The sequence below is a fragment of the Elephantulus edwardii genome, unplaced genomic scaffold (genome assembly GCF_000299155.1).
Source record: "Elephantulus edwardii isolate Elephantulus edwardi_28Jun2011 unplaced genomic scaffold, EleEdw1.0 scaffold00082, whole genome shotgun sequence".
Classification (NCBI taxonomy): domain Eukaryota; kingdom Metazoa; phylum Chordata; class Mammalia; order Macroscelidea; family Macroscelididae; genus Elephantulus; species Elephantulus edwardii.
Window position 1 is genome coordinate 2,028,552 of NW_006399832.1, and position 14,180 is coordinate 2,042,731.

A 14,180-nucleotide genomic window follows, 5' to 3' on the forward strand; every position below is an offset into this window, starting at 1 on the left:
GATGGAGAGAAAAGGGCCTGTGTTCGACTTGTTCCTGACTATGATGCTTTGGAGGTTGCCAGCAAAATTGGGATCATCTAAACTGAGTCCAGCTGGCTAATTCTAAATACAAATTTTTCTCACCAAAAATAAGAAGTTTCAATAGATTGCCGAAATTATGAACCAGCATTACTATCACACCCAGTTAAAACTTTGCTAAAGATAATACAGAAACCATTACAACAGTACAGAGAGAACAAAATGCCAAAAATTCATATGTATTCTGAGGAAGAAAAAGAATATCAATACCAACAGTAACTGGACCTTGACTGAAAGTGGAGAATACTATGAAGATTTTTCTTCTATTTTATTGACTGTGCAGGCATTTGATTCTGTGGTCATAAAAACTTATGGATTAATAAAAAAATAAATAAATAAAACCCTACTGATTAAAAAATGTAACTATGAATAACAGTATCAAGAATAAGATTCCAGAACACTTAATTGTGCTCATACAGAACCTATGCAAATACCAAGTAGCAGGCTTTTAAACAGAACCAGAAGATACTGCATGGTTTAAAATCAGGAGGGATGTGTGCCCAATATCTTTTCTACATACCTATTATCTCTGTATGCTGAGTAAATAATCCAAGAAGCAGGACTATATTAAGAAGCAGCAGTATCAAGATTGGGGAAAGACTTGTCAGCAATCTCCAATATGCAGATGACACACTTGCTATAATCAAAGATGACATACTTACTGAAAAAGAGAAAAATACTGTACTGAGTAGTCTTGTTGGAGAAGATAAAACACTACAGCCTTCAGGACAGATTATATCTCAACTTACAGAAAACAAAAATCTTCACTTGCTCAAAAAAGTAACATCAATATAAATGGGTAAAATATTGACATTGTCAGAGTTAATTTTATGTGAATCCACAATGTATCCCCATAGAAGTTAATAAGCAATCAAATAGTATATTGTATCTGGGTAAATCTACTGCAAAAGAATTTGGAGGGTTAAAAACAAAGTTGTTATCTTGAAAATAAATATGTATCTGCCCTAACAAGCATCTGAAAGCTTAACAACAAATATGTAAGAACTGGTTTTCAGTTATGGGATTGGTGAAGAATACTGAATATACCATCAAAATGGGTATCAGAAGAGACTCTAAAGATTGCACAGAAGCATAGAGAAGCCAAATCTAAAGAATATATGTCAAAGTGAAAGAGCTGAACAGATGACTTCAAAGGGCATCTCGGGAGGAGAAAGCAAAGTATTGTAATGAAATGTGCAGAGAGCTGGAATTGGAGAATAAAAAGGGAAGAACTTGCTCTGCATTTGTCAAGCTGAAAGAACTGAAAAAATCTAAGCCTTGTGTCTCAATATTGAAAGATGCTTTGGGCAATATATTGAATGATCCAGATTCTCATAAAGACAAATACTGTACAAGACCATTACTGTAAACTGTTTATGAGGATTCAAGAAAGGGGGGAGGCTTAAATATAGGGTTTCACAATTTGATGGATGGAAGGAGGGACTGGGGAAAGGGGAACGAAAGGGGGCAAGTACGAAAAACAATGTCTATGGACTTAGTATGTAAACCAATATAAAATAAAATTTTTTTAAAAGATGGAGGGAATACAGAGAGTCACTATCCCAGAAAGAATTGATTGACATGGAAAAATTTCAGGAAGCACAATATGAACAGGAGGCAATGGTAATGAAGAAGAAAGTAGAAGCTTCATTGAAGGCACTGGCAAAAAATAAGGCCCGAAGAATCTATGTGATGCCAATTGACTCGTTTAAATTAACAGATGCAGCTTTGTATGCATTCACTAGGAAATTTGGAGTATAGCTGTCTGGTCAACGGACTGAAAGAGGTGCATATTTGTTCCCATTCCCAAGAAAGGTGATCCAACTGAATGTGGAAATCATCAAACAATATCATTACTATCACATGCAAGCAAAATACTGCTGAAGATCATTAAAAAACAGTTGGAACAGTAAATAGATAAGGAATTGCCAGAAGTTCAAGCAGGATTTAGAGGAGGCTGTGACACCAAGGATATCATTGCTGATGTCAGATGGATCCTGGCTGAAAGTAAGGAATATCAGAGAATATCTATTTGTGCTTTATTGACTATGCAAAGGTATTTGACTCTGTGGGCCATGGCAAGTTGTGGGTAACATTTAGAAGAACAGACATCCCAGAGCGCTTGATTGTGCTCATGAGAAACCTATTCCTGGATCAGAAGGCTATTGTGGGAATGGAGCAGGGGAGCATTGCATGGTTTAGAACTGAGAAGGGAGTGCATCAGGGTTGTATTCTCTCTCCATACCTGTTCAATCTACATTCTGAGCAAATTATCTGAGAAGCTGAACTCTATGAAGAGGACTGTGGCATTAGGATTGAAGGGGGAGACTCATAATAATAACCTACATTATGCATATGACACAACCTTACTTACTAAAAGTGAGGAGGACTTGAAGCGCTTGTAGAAGATCAAGGAATGCAGTCTATAGTATGGATTGTGTCTCAATATCAATAAAATAAAGATTCTTACCATTGGACCTACAGTCAGCATGATGACAGAAAGAGAAAAGAATCAAAATATCACCAACTGCATATTACTTGGATCCACAATTAACACTCTTTGTACCAGCAGTCAGGAAATCAGAAAACATATTGCCCTGGGAAAGTTGGCAGTTGGGAACCTCTCCAAATTTTTAGGAGTAAAGATGTAATGTTGAGGACTAAGATGTGTGTGACTGAGGCCAAGGTCTTTCCGATCACTTGCTATGCATCTGAGAGCTGGACAATAAATAAGGATGACAGAAGAATAATTGATGCCTTTGAAATGTGCTGTTGGAGAAGAGCGCTGAACATTCCATAGACGGCCAAAACAACAAATAGATGTGTCTGGGAGAGTGCACAAGAGTGCTCCTCCGAGACAAAGATGATGAGGTTTCATCTCACATACTTCGGACATGTTCCTAGGAGGGGATATTCCTTGGAGAGGAACATGATGCTCAGAAAGGTACAGGGTCAGCGAAAGAGAGGACAACTGAGAGGATGACCCTCTATCATGTGACTTGATATGGTGACTGCCACAATGGGCTCGAATGTCTCAGGGAGTTTGAGAATGGCACAAAATAAGGTTCGTATTTGTTACACATAAGGTTGCTATGGGTCACACTCAACTCAACGGCGTCTAACAACAACAAAGGGCTGGGAATCCCAGAACATTTAAGAGTGCTCATATGAAATCTATACCTAGGACCAAGAGCCTGTTGTCCGAACGGAGCAAGGGAACACTGTTGTTTGTTGTTATGTGCTGTCGAGTTATTTGCGACTCACAGCGACCCTATGCACAACCGCCCTAAACCCTGCTCTATCCTGTGCCAATCGCATTGCCTCTGACACACCCATCCCAATTACCCTAGTCACTGAATCAGTTCACCTCATAGAGGGTCTTCCCCTCCTGCGCTGTCCCTCTACCCTACCAAGCATGATGTCCCTCTTCAAGGACCTGTCTCTCCTTACAACATGTCTAAAGTATGTCAGACAAAGCCCCAGAATCCTTGCCTCCAAGGAGTAGCCTGGTTTAACCCTCTCTAGGATGAATCTGTGTTTCCTTGGCAGTCCAGGGTACATTCAATACTCTTCTCCAGAACTACAGCATCAATTCTCCTTCTATCCTTCCTAGTCACTGTTCAGCTCTCTAATGCATAACAAGTGATTGCAAAAACCATGGCCTGCATCAGGTAGACCTTAGTCTCCAGAGAGACACCGTTGCTCTTGAGTACTTTAGAGAGGTCCCTAACCGCAGACTTTCCCATCACAGTACGTTTTTTGATTTCCTGGCAGCTGGTGCCAAGAGTGTTGACCGTGGAGCCGAGCAAACTGAAGCTGTGAACAATCTCAATCTCTTTGCCATCCATCCTGATGCTACCGATTGGTCCAGTGGTGAGAATCTTTGTCTTCTTGACATTGAGCCTCAGTCCATACTGAAGGCTGCAGTCCTTGACCCTCTGCAGTAAGTGCATGAGGTCCTCCTCAGTTTCAGCAGGGCTGTGTCATCTGCATAACGCAGATTGTTGATAGATCTTCCACCAATCCTAACGCCATGCTTCTCCTCATAGAGCCCAGCCTCTCGGATAATCTGCTCTGCATACAGGTTGCAAAGGTATGGAGATAGGACACATCCCTGGTGTACACCCTTCCCAATTTTGATCCAGGCAGTGTTGCCCTGCTCTGTTCTGACAACTGCCTCTTGGTCCAAGTATAGGTTTCGCATTAGCACGATTAAATGTTCTGGGATTCCCATTCTTCTCAGAGTCAGCCACAGTTTGTTATGATCCACGCTGTCAAATACCTTTGTATAATCAATGAAACACAGATAAGACATTCTTCAGGTATTCTCTGCTTTCAGCTAAGATCCATCTGACATCAGCTACAATATCCCTAGTACCATGACCCCTTCTAAACCCAGCCTGGACTTCTGGCAGTTCTCTGCTGATGTACTGTTCCAGTCGTTTTTGGATAATCTTCAGTAGAACCTTGCTTGCATGTGAAATCAATGATATTGTTCTGTAGTTTCCACACTCTGTTAGGTCACCCTTCTTTGGGATGGGAACAAATATTGATCTCTTCCAGTCAGTTGGCCGAGTGGTTGTTCACCTGATGGTATGCATAGGAATCAGATTGATTACATCTGTGGGAAAAACCACTGGAGAAGCTCAATATCAGCTGTGAAAACTAGGCCAGGAGCTGATTGTGGAACAGACCACCAACTACTCATATGCAAGTTCAAACTGAAGCTGAGGAAAATTAAACCGATTCCACAGGAGCCAAAATATTACTTTAATTTCATCCCACCTGAATTTCAGAATCATCTCAGGAAAAGGCTTGGGCTTGAGGCCTTGAACAATATTGAGTGAAGATCAGATGAATTGTGGGAGAATGTTAAATGTATCATCCAGGAAGAGTGTAAATGGTCATTACAAAGACAGAAGAGGAAGAAAAGACCAAAATGGATGTCAGAAGAAACTCTGAAGATTGCACTGGAACGTAGAGAAGCCAAAGCACAAGGAAGAATTCAAGACACTAAAGAGCTGAACAGAAGATTCCAAAAGGCAGCACGGAATGACAAAGCAAAATATTACAATGAAATGTGCGAGGAGCTAGAGTCGGAAAATCAAAAGGGCCAAACTCGTTCAGCATTTCTTAAGCTCAAGGAACTGAAGAACAAATTCAAACGTCGAATTGCTATAATCAAGGATGCTTTAGGCAGAATGTTAAATGATCCAGGAGGTATCAATAGAAGATGGAAGGAATATACTGGGTCATTGTATTGAAAGGAATTGGGAGATACAGAAGAATTTAATGAAATAACATTTGAGCAAGAGCCTATGGTGATGAAGGAAGAAGTTCAAGCTGGTTTGAAGGAAATAGCAAAAAATAAGGCCCCAGGAATAGATTTCAGCTAACAGGGAACACTACATAGTTTAAAATCAGAAAATATATGCATCAGGGTTGTATCCTTTCTCCATTTTTATTGAATCTGTACACTGAGGAAATAATTCCTGACTGGACTCTACCAGGAGGAAAGGGGCATCAGGATCAGAGGAAGACTTTTCAATAACCCATGTTATGCAGATGAAGCAGCCTTGCTTCCTCCAGTGAGAAACACTGGAAACATTTGCTGCAAAAGATCAAGGACAAGAGCCTTCAAAATGGATTACATTTTAACATCAAGAAAGCAAAAGTCCTTACTACTGGACCAATAGGTACATCATGATAGACGGAGGAAGGATCGAAACTGTCAATTATTTCATTTTACTTGGGTCTACGATCAACATACTTGGTACCAGGAGATCAGGAGACATATTGTACAGGGAAAGTGTGCATCAGGAACCTCTCCAAAATACTGAAGAACAATGATGTCAGTTTGAAGACTAAGGTGTGCCCAATTCAGGTCATGGTCTTTTCAATCACTTGCAATGCATCTGAGAGCTGGACAATAAACAAGGATGATAGAAGAACCGATGACCTTGAGTTGTAGTGTTGGAGAACACTGGATAGCTCATGGAGAGCCAAAAGGACAGACAGATAAGTCTTGGAAAAAGTGCAATCAGAGTGCTCCTTGGAGGCAAGTATGGTGAAACTTCATCTCTTAGGTCATGTTGCTAGGAGAGGCTATTATTTGGAGAGGGATAGATACCAAGGTTGGAAACGTAGAGGGTCAGCAAAAGGGAGGAAAACCCCAATGAGATGGACTTACAGTGACAACAGCAATGGGTGCAAATGTATCAGGGATGTTGAGGATGGCACAGGATAGAACAGGATTCAAGACTGTTGTTCATAGGGTCACTATGAGTCATACTCAACTCAACAGCACCTAACAACAACAGGTTGACAGACTGAGGCAGAATCAATGCCTTTGGGTTGTGGTGCTGGAGAAGAATACTGAATATCCCATGGACTGCCAAAAGAACAAACAAAACTGTCTTGGAAGAAGTGTAACCAAAGTGCTCCTTGAAGGCAAGGATGGTGCCTCTCACGTACTTTAGACATGTTGTCAGAAGAGGCCAGTCCTTGAAAAAAAGATATCACTGGGAAAAGTAGAAGGTGAGAGAAAGAAAGTCCTCAACAAGATGGACTGACACAGTAACTGGAACAATGCTCTTAAACGAGGCAAAGATCGTGAGGTAGCCACAGGATAGGACAAGGTTCAGATGTGTTGTTCATAGGGTTGCTATGAGTTAGAGTCAACACAATGGCACACAAGAACAACAAGAAGGAGATGGATGAAAATCAATTAGACAGTGGATGACCAAAGACAATTAATTCTTCCACACTATACTGCATTTCTTCAGAGTTCCAAACCATAGTAGATTAGGGCCAGGGCAAAGACTGTTCTGTAACTAAAAGCAAAACCATACCTCCCTGAGAAGTGGCAATCTCTTAGCCTGTTCACCTACCAGAACATTAAGGTTTGCTTGTGATTTCCTCTGCCTATGGAGAAAATTTTCGTAATTTTTTTTTAACTCTAAAATGTCCCATGGCATACAACCAGTTCTCAGAGAAGTCACTAGGTTTAAAATGAAAATTAAGCTCTTCAGTCTTCCAACAGGGACATCTAAGATAGCTGGTTTTCTGACAATCATGTACTCCTGCCTCTGTTATGGGAAAGGATCCAGTCACTGGAGTTGCTAAGAGTGGCATATTAACTCTTCCAAGATAGGAAAGCATCCTTTTTACTAAATTACCTTTTTGAAGATGCTAAATCATACCCCAGTACTTTGAAAAGATAATTAGCCTCTCCTGAGTAACTAGTTTATTCCAAGTTGAGCACTATGCTCACCACAGGGGGGAAGACTGTCTTGTTTTGTGAGGATTAAAATATTTGTCTTTCTTATTGTTACAAGTAACTTATTTTTTTTACTTTAATACTCTTATGCCTTTAACATATAGTATTGTTAATTAGTATCTAGCACGGCTCAGATACAGTAAAAGATTAGTAGCAAGTATGAGGAGCTAGAACACTAATATGTTCAACCTAAACTGAATTGAATAAATATCTACTGAGAACTTATTACATGCCAAACTATATGTTAGGTATTGAAGAATTATAATACTACAATTTCTCTATCTGAAGAAAATCAGAGATACTAAAATAGCACTGTATCAGATTATGAACGGCTATTAAAGTGAGACTGGGAAGTGGCCCACAATGCCTTGTTCTGATTATTAGAGACAAAGACCCGAATCTGCCTCTAATAACCATTAATGGCTTCATTTTAAAGTATAGTGAAGAATTCAGTAATGAGAGAAACACAGCAAGCATACTATATAGACCTAAAATAATGCCCACAAGCAAAGCTCAAAAATCCTAATAAAATAGAGAATATCCCAAATGGTGACCCTGCTATCCTATAGAGCCCAGGTCCTCCAAAAAGCTCTGTGCAGGAATTCTACCACAATGCCTTGCTTCTCTGAGTTCCCACTGGATTTATTATATGGATCAGAGTACTTACCACTTGATCAAATCATTAGCAATTCCTTTGTATGATTTTCTCTCTAAAATGCATTTGTCTTGCTTCCCTAATTAAGCTCATGAAGATTTGGATGCCATGTATTCAATGCTGCCTCTACATCTATGTCTTATTCAGGGAGCTCTGGTGGTGTAGTATAATTACAGTATAATGAGGTGCACTGCTAACCCAAAGGTCACACCATTCTAGCAATTAGAATATACCAACAGTGCCATAAGAGAAAGACAGACAATATCCTCCATCCAATATAAAGTCTCCTAAAACCTGCCAAAAGGTCAGATATGAGTCACTCCCAACTAGACAGTAATGAGAGTTTGAGAGAGATGTATTATTCAATGAGCCCTGACAGCACAGTGATTAAGTGCTCAGCTTCTCACCAGAGGTTGGTGGTTCAAATTCATCAACTATTTCATGGGAGAAAAATGTGGCAATCAGCTTCCATAAAGAGTTCCTGTTGTTATTGTTGTCATAGTTGTTGTTATGTGTCATTGAGTTGCCCGAGATTCATAGCGATCCTACATACAATAACTCTGAACCCAAAGGGATGCCAATTGACTTGTTTCAATTAATAGGTGCAGCCTTGAATGAGCTCACCAGTCTATGCCAGGAAATTTGGAGGACAGCTGTCTGGACAATGGAGTAGAAGAGTTCCATCCACTCCTAGTAGTTACTAATAAATTTGGGGCCTGAGACATTTGCTGCAGAAGGGCCAAGGATTGTAGGCTTAAATATGGATTGAAGCTAAACATCAAGAAAACAAAGATTTTCACCACTGATCCAACTGGCAGCATCATGTTAGATGGTGAAGAGATTCAGATTGTTAACAGCTTCAGTTTGCTTGGCTCCACAATCAACATTCTTGGTACCAACAGCCAGAAAATCAGAAGATTAATTGCATTGGGAAAGTCTGCTGTCAGGGACCTCTGCAGAGTACTAAAGAGCAGCGATACTAGAGAATAACATGTGCCTGATCCAGACCAGGATCTTTGCAATTACTTGCTTTGCATCAGAAAGCGAAACAATGACTAGGGAGATAGAAGGAGAATTGATGGCTTTGAGCTATGGTGCTAAATAAGAGCATTGAATATGGACTGCTAGGAGAATAGGTCTGCTCTGGAAAGGGTGAAACCCAGCTGTTCCTTGGAGTGAAGGACTTTGAAGCTCTGGCTGACATACTTTGAGTATGTTGCAAGAAGGGACCAGTCTTTGGAGGGAGACATCCTGGTTGGAAGGGTGGAGGAACAGTATAAGAGAGGAAGAGGTTGGCTCAGGATAGTTCAGAGCTATTGTAATAGTATCAGAGCTTTTGTACAGAGGGTCGCTATGAGTCACAAGCTACTCAATGGCACATACCAACATAAATTTGCCTATTTTTGTCTTTTTGCATAACTGAGGTCATATAATAGTTGTCCTTTTGTGATTCACTGATTGCTTTCAGCATAATGTCTGCATAAACTGCTTCCTTTGATTTGTAATCTAAATGGCCCCCAACCACCTCTACTATACTAAACACTTTGATTTTCCAAGAGGGTAGTGTACTAGGAGGGAGGGTTGGGAGGGAAGAAAAGTGCAACAATGAATGAATGGAAATCCAAAGTCTCTGCAAATTTTCACTGAAATTAATAATGTTGTTGTTATGTGCCGTCGAGTCTTTTGCGACTCATAGCGGCCCTATGTACAACAGCCCTAAACCCTGCTCTATCCTGTGCCAATCGCATTGCCTCTGACACACCCAGACCCATTACCCTAGTCACTGAATCAATCCACCTCATAGAAGGTCTTCCCCTCCTGCCCTGTCCCTCCACCCTACCACGCATAATGTCCCTCTCCAAGGACCTGTCTCTCCTTACAACATGTCCAAAGTATGTCAGACGAAGCCCCAGATTCCTTGCCTTCAAGGAGTAGCCTGGTTTAACCCTCTCCAGGATGAATCTGTTTGTTTTCTTGGCAGTTCAGGGTGCATTCAATACTCTTCTCCAGCACCACAGCTCAAAGGCATCAATTCTCCTTCTATCCTCCCTAGTCATTGTTCAACTCTCTGATGCCTAACAAGTGATTGCAAAAACCATGACCTGTATCAGACGCACCTTAGTATCCAGAGAGACACCGTTGCTCTTAAGTACTTTAGAGAGGTCCCTAACAGCAGACTTTCCCATCACAATACGTTTTTTTATTTCCTGGCTACTGGTGCCAAGAGTGTTGACCGTGGAGCTGAGCAAACTGAAGCTGTGAACAATCTCAATCTCTTTGCCATCCAGCCTGATGCTACCAATTGGTCCATTGGTGAGAATCTTTGTCTTCTTGACATTGAGCCTCAGTCCATACTGACGGTTGCAGTCCTTGACCCTCTGCAGTAAGTGCATGAGGTCCTCCTCAGTTTTGGCAAGCAGGGTTGTGCCGTCTGCATAACGCAGATTGTTAATAGATCTTCCACCAATCTTGACGCCACACTTCTCCTCATAGAGCCCAGCCTCTCAGATAATCTGCTCTGCATACAGGTTGAGAAGGTATGGAGACAGGACACATCCCTGGCCTACACCCTTCCCAATTTTGAACCATGCAGTGTTACCCTGCTCTGTTCTGACGACTGCCTCTTGGTCCAAGTATAGGTTTCGCATTAGCATGATTAAATGTTCTGGGATTCCCATTCTTCTCAGAGTCAGCCACAGTTTGTTAGGATCCACACAGTCAAACACCTTTGCATAATCAATGAAACACAGATAGACATTCTTCTGGTATTCCCTGCTTTCAGCTAAGATCCATCTAACATCGAAACTAACAATAAATTTTTTTAAAAAATTTAAAAAAGAAACCCAACAAACAACTAAACATTAATGAAAAGATCAGTGTCTAAAACCCACCAGCCTCTCTACAGGAGAAAGACTTGGTGATCGGCTTCCAGAAAGATTTACAGCTTTGGAAACCCTGTAGGCCTTTGAATTCGGGCCTATAGGGCTGGTAGGAGCTGAAATTGTCTCCACAGCACCAGATCAGATTTGGTGGTGGTGGTTTATAACTGCAAACATCAAATGCTGGTGAGGTTGTAGAGAAACTGGAATCCTTATTCACTGTTGGTGGGAGTGTAAAATGGTGCAACCACTATGGAAGGCAGTATGGCACATTCTCAAAAAGTTGCAAATAGAGATACTATTTGACCCAGCAATTCCACTACTGGGAATATACCTCAAAGAGACCATAACTGCTGCCCAAGCTGATATATGCAAACCCATGTTTATTGTGGCTTTGTTTGCAATAGCAAAGAGCTAGAAACAACCCAAGTGCCCATCAACAAATGAATGAATAGAGAAGCTCTGGTATATTCACACAGTGGAATACTATGCAGCATTGAAACACAAGGAACTCATGAAATATTCTGAAAAGTGGATGGCCTTGGAGGACATTATGTTGAGTGAAATATCTCAGTCACAGAAGGACAAATATTGTATAGGGCCACTGTTTTAAAACAGGACTGACATCAAGGTTGAGGGAAGGTAGAGAAGGAGGGGAGGAATGATGTATACTGCATTGAAACAAGTGAGGGAGAGAACAGTTTAAAAGGGGTATAAGACTGGGTATTATTGTCATGAGAGGAGTCCAGAATGAAGGCTGCACAGTGGAGTGGACTTAGGGGGAGGGATTGCATAACAATGAAAGAGTTTTACTTTTACTTTTCAAGGAGAAAAGTGAATTGGGGGAAGGGACAGGGAGAAGAGTGCAACAATGAATGACTGGAAACCCTAAGTCTCGTAAACTTTCATTAAAATTAATAAAAAATATAAAGAAAAAAATTCCATAATGGGATCCTAATTAAAAGATAGGAAACAAAACAACAACAACAAAAAACCCAAAACACACAAACCAACCACCACCATAGAACAGAAAGGCAAATCAGACTTTCTGCAACCATGGAAATAGGTTAGATGAACCCTTTAAACTACTGTCCTAAGATAATCTTAAAATTTTACACCACAAGTATTCCCTGAAGTCTCTTGAAACTTGCTTAGTAGATATACCTTAGTAAATGTACCTGTATCCTTTTAAGAAAATTAGACAGAAGGTATGAGTTTATGTTAATGCTGTTGCGGTTGTCAGGTTAAGTGTGACTCATAGCTGCCTTATGAACAATGGATCTAAACCCTGTTCTATCCTCCACCATCCTCTCACTTTATGATACACCAGAGCCTATTGCGGCAGTCATGGTGTCAAGCCATGCAGTCGAGGGTCTTCCTCTCCTTCACCAACCCTCCACACTTCCAAAAATCAGATCCCTCTCCAAGGAATAGCCCCTCTAAGCAACATGCCCAAAGTATGTGAGACAAAGCCTCATCATTCTTGCCTCTAAAGAGCAATTGGAGCCATTTTCCTGTTATCAAGAAACTGCTGATGGGGAGGGCCAGTCACTTCCTCATGTCCTGCTGACTACACCCAGGCCAGGCTACCAAGTAGAAGGCAGAAAGTCTGACAGGCACCCTCTACAAGTGAGACGTGACAGGCAAGCTGGGATCCCACATGGGTTTTCACAAGTCAAAAAAGACACAGAGAATCTTATGTTTAAAAATAAAAACAAACACACACCACAAAGATACTCTGGCTGCACCCTTTCCAAGACACATTTGGTTAGGTTTTTGGCCATCCATGGGATGTTCAGTGCTTTTCTCCAACACCACAGCTCAAGGACATCAATTATTCTTCTCTCATCCTTATTCATTGTCCAGCTCTTGACTTGAATCAGATGCACTTCAGTCCTCAAACTGACATCATTATTCCTCAATAATATGGACGGTCCTAACTGCAATTTTTCCCAGTACAATGTGTCTCCTTATTTCCTGAATGCTGGTACCAAAAGTGTTAACTGCAGATCCAAATAAGATGAAGTTGTTGACAGTAATGTTAATAGAAGTAAAATTTGGCAAAAAGGTGAGAATGGCTGCATACCATGAAGAATGCAACCAGTGTTACTGAATTGAACAAATTATTGAATTTGTATGTTTTACTGTTGATATCCTCAACAATAATGACTTCTCAAAAAGTTAAAACACAGAATTACCATGTTGTTATGTGCCATCAAGTAGTCAGTGACTCAGTGACCCTACGTAAAATAGCCCTGACATTGCCCTGTCTTGAGCCAATCTGTCTCTGACACACCTACCTCCATTGCCCCAGTTACTGTGTCAATCCATCTTGTCCAGGGTCTTCCTCTCCTACACTGTCCCTCGACCCTTCCAAGAATCATTTAATTCCATTTTTTTGGTATATGCCTATGAGATTTGATACTAGGAATGTAAACTGGTACTTCTGCATCAAAGCACATTGCAATATTACTAACAATAGCTAAAAGGTATAAATAAGCCAAGTGTTCATATGAATATACAGACAAAATGAATATACAGACAAAATGTAGTATATCCATTCAATGGAATGCTATTCAGCCATAAAGAGAACTGAAGTTCTTACATATGCTATATAACATAATGAATACTGAAAACATACTGAGAGAAATAAGCCAAACACAAAAGGGGGGGGGAAATGTTGTTGATGATTTTCTTCGAGTCAAGCACGACTCAAAGCAACTGTATGAACAAAACAACATTTATCAAAGTTCATAGCTTCCAGAGGCATGTTGAGTAAAATAATCCAAACACAAAAGGGGGGGAGAATTATAATTCCACTTATATAAGATATTCAGAATAGGGAAATGCATATGTGACAAATTTTAATAGTATTTATCAGATAGGAATGGAAAATAAGAGAATGATTAAGGTGTGTGGGATTTCTATTAAGGATTTCTGATGGAACAGTGCCTTTATTATGGGTTGCTCAGTTAAATCAAAGGTTGATGTTTATTGCTGTGTGCCACTGAATTGGAACTGGCCCATACCTGACCCTCTAGTAGGTCTTTAAAGGCAGTAAACTCCCCAGGAGAGTGCCCATCATTCTCCCATGAGCCAGCTAAAGGATTAGAACTATGTAACTTTGGGTTAGAAATCTGGAGAACAACCACTTGGCCAACTGACTGGAAGAGATCTATATTTGTTCCCATCCCAAAGAAGGGTGACCTAACAGAGTGTGGAAACTACAGAACAATATCATTGATTTCACATGCAAGCAAGATTCTACTGGAGATTATCCAAAAACGAC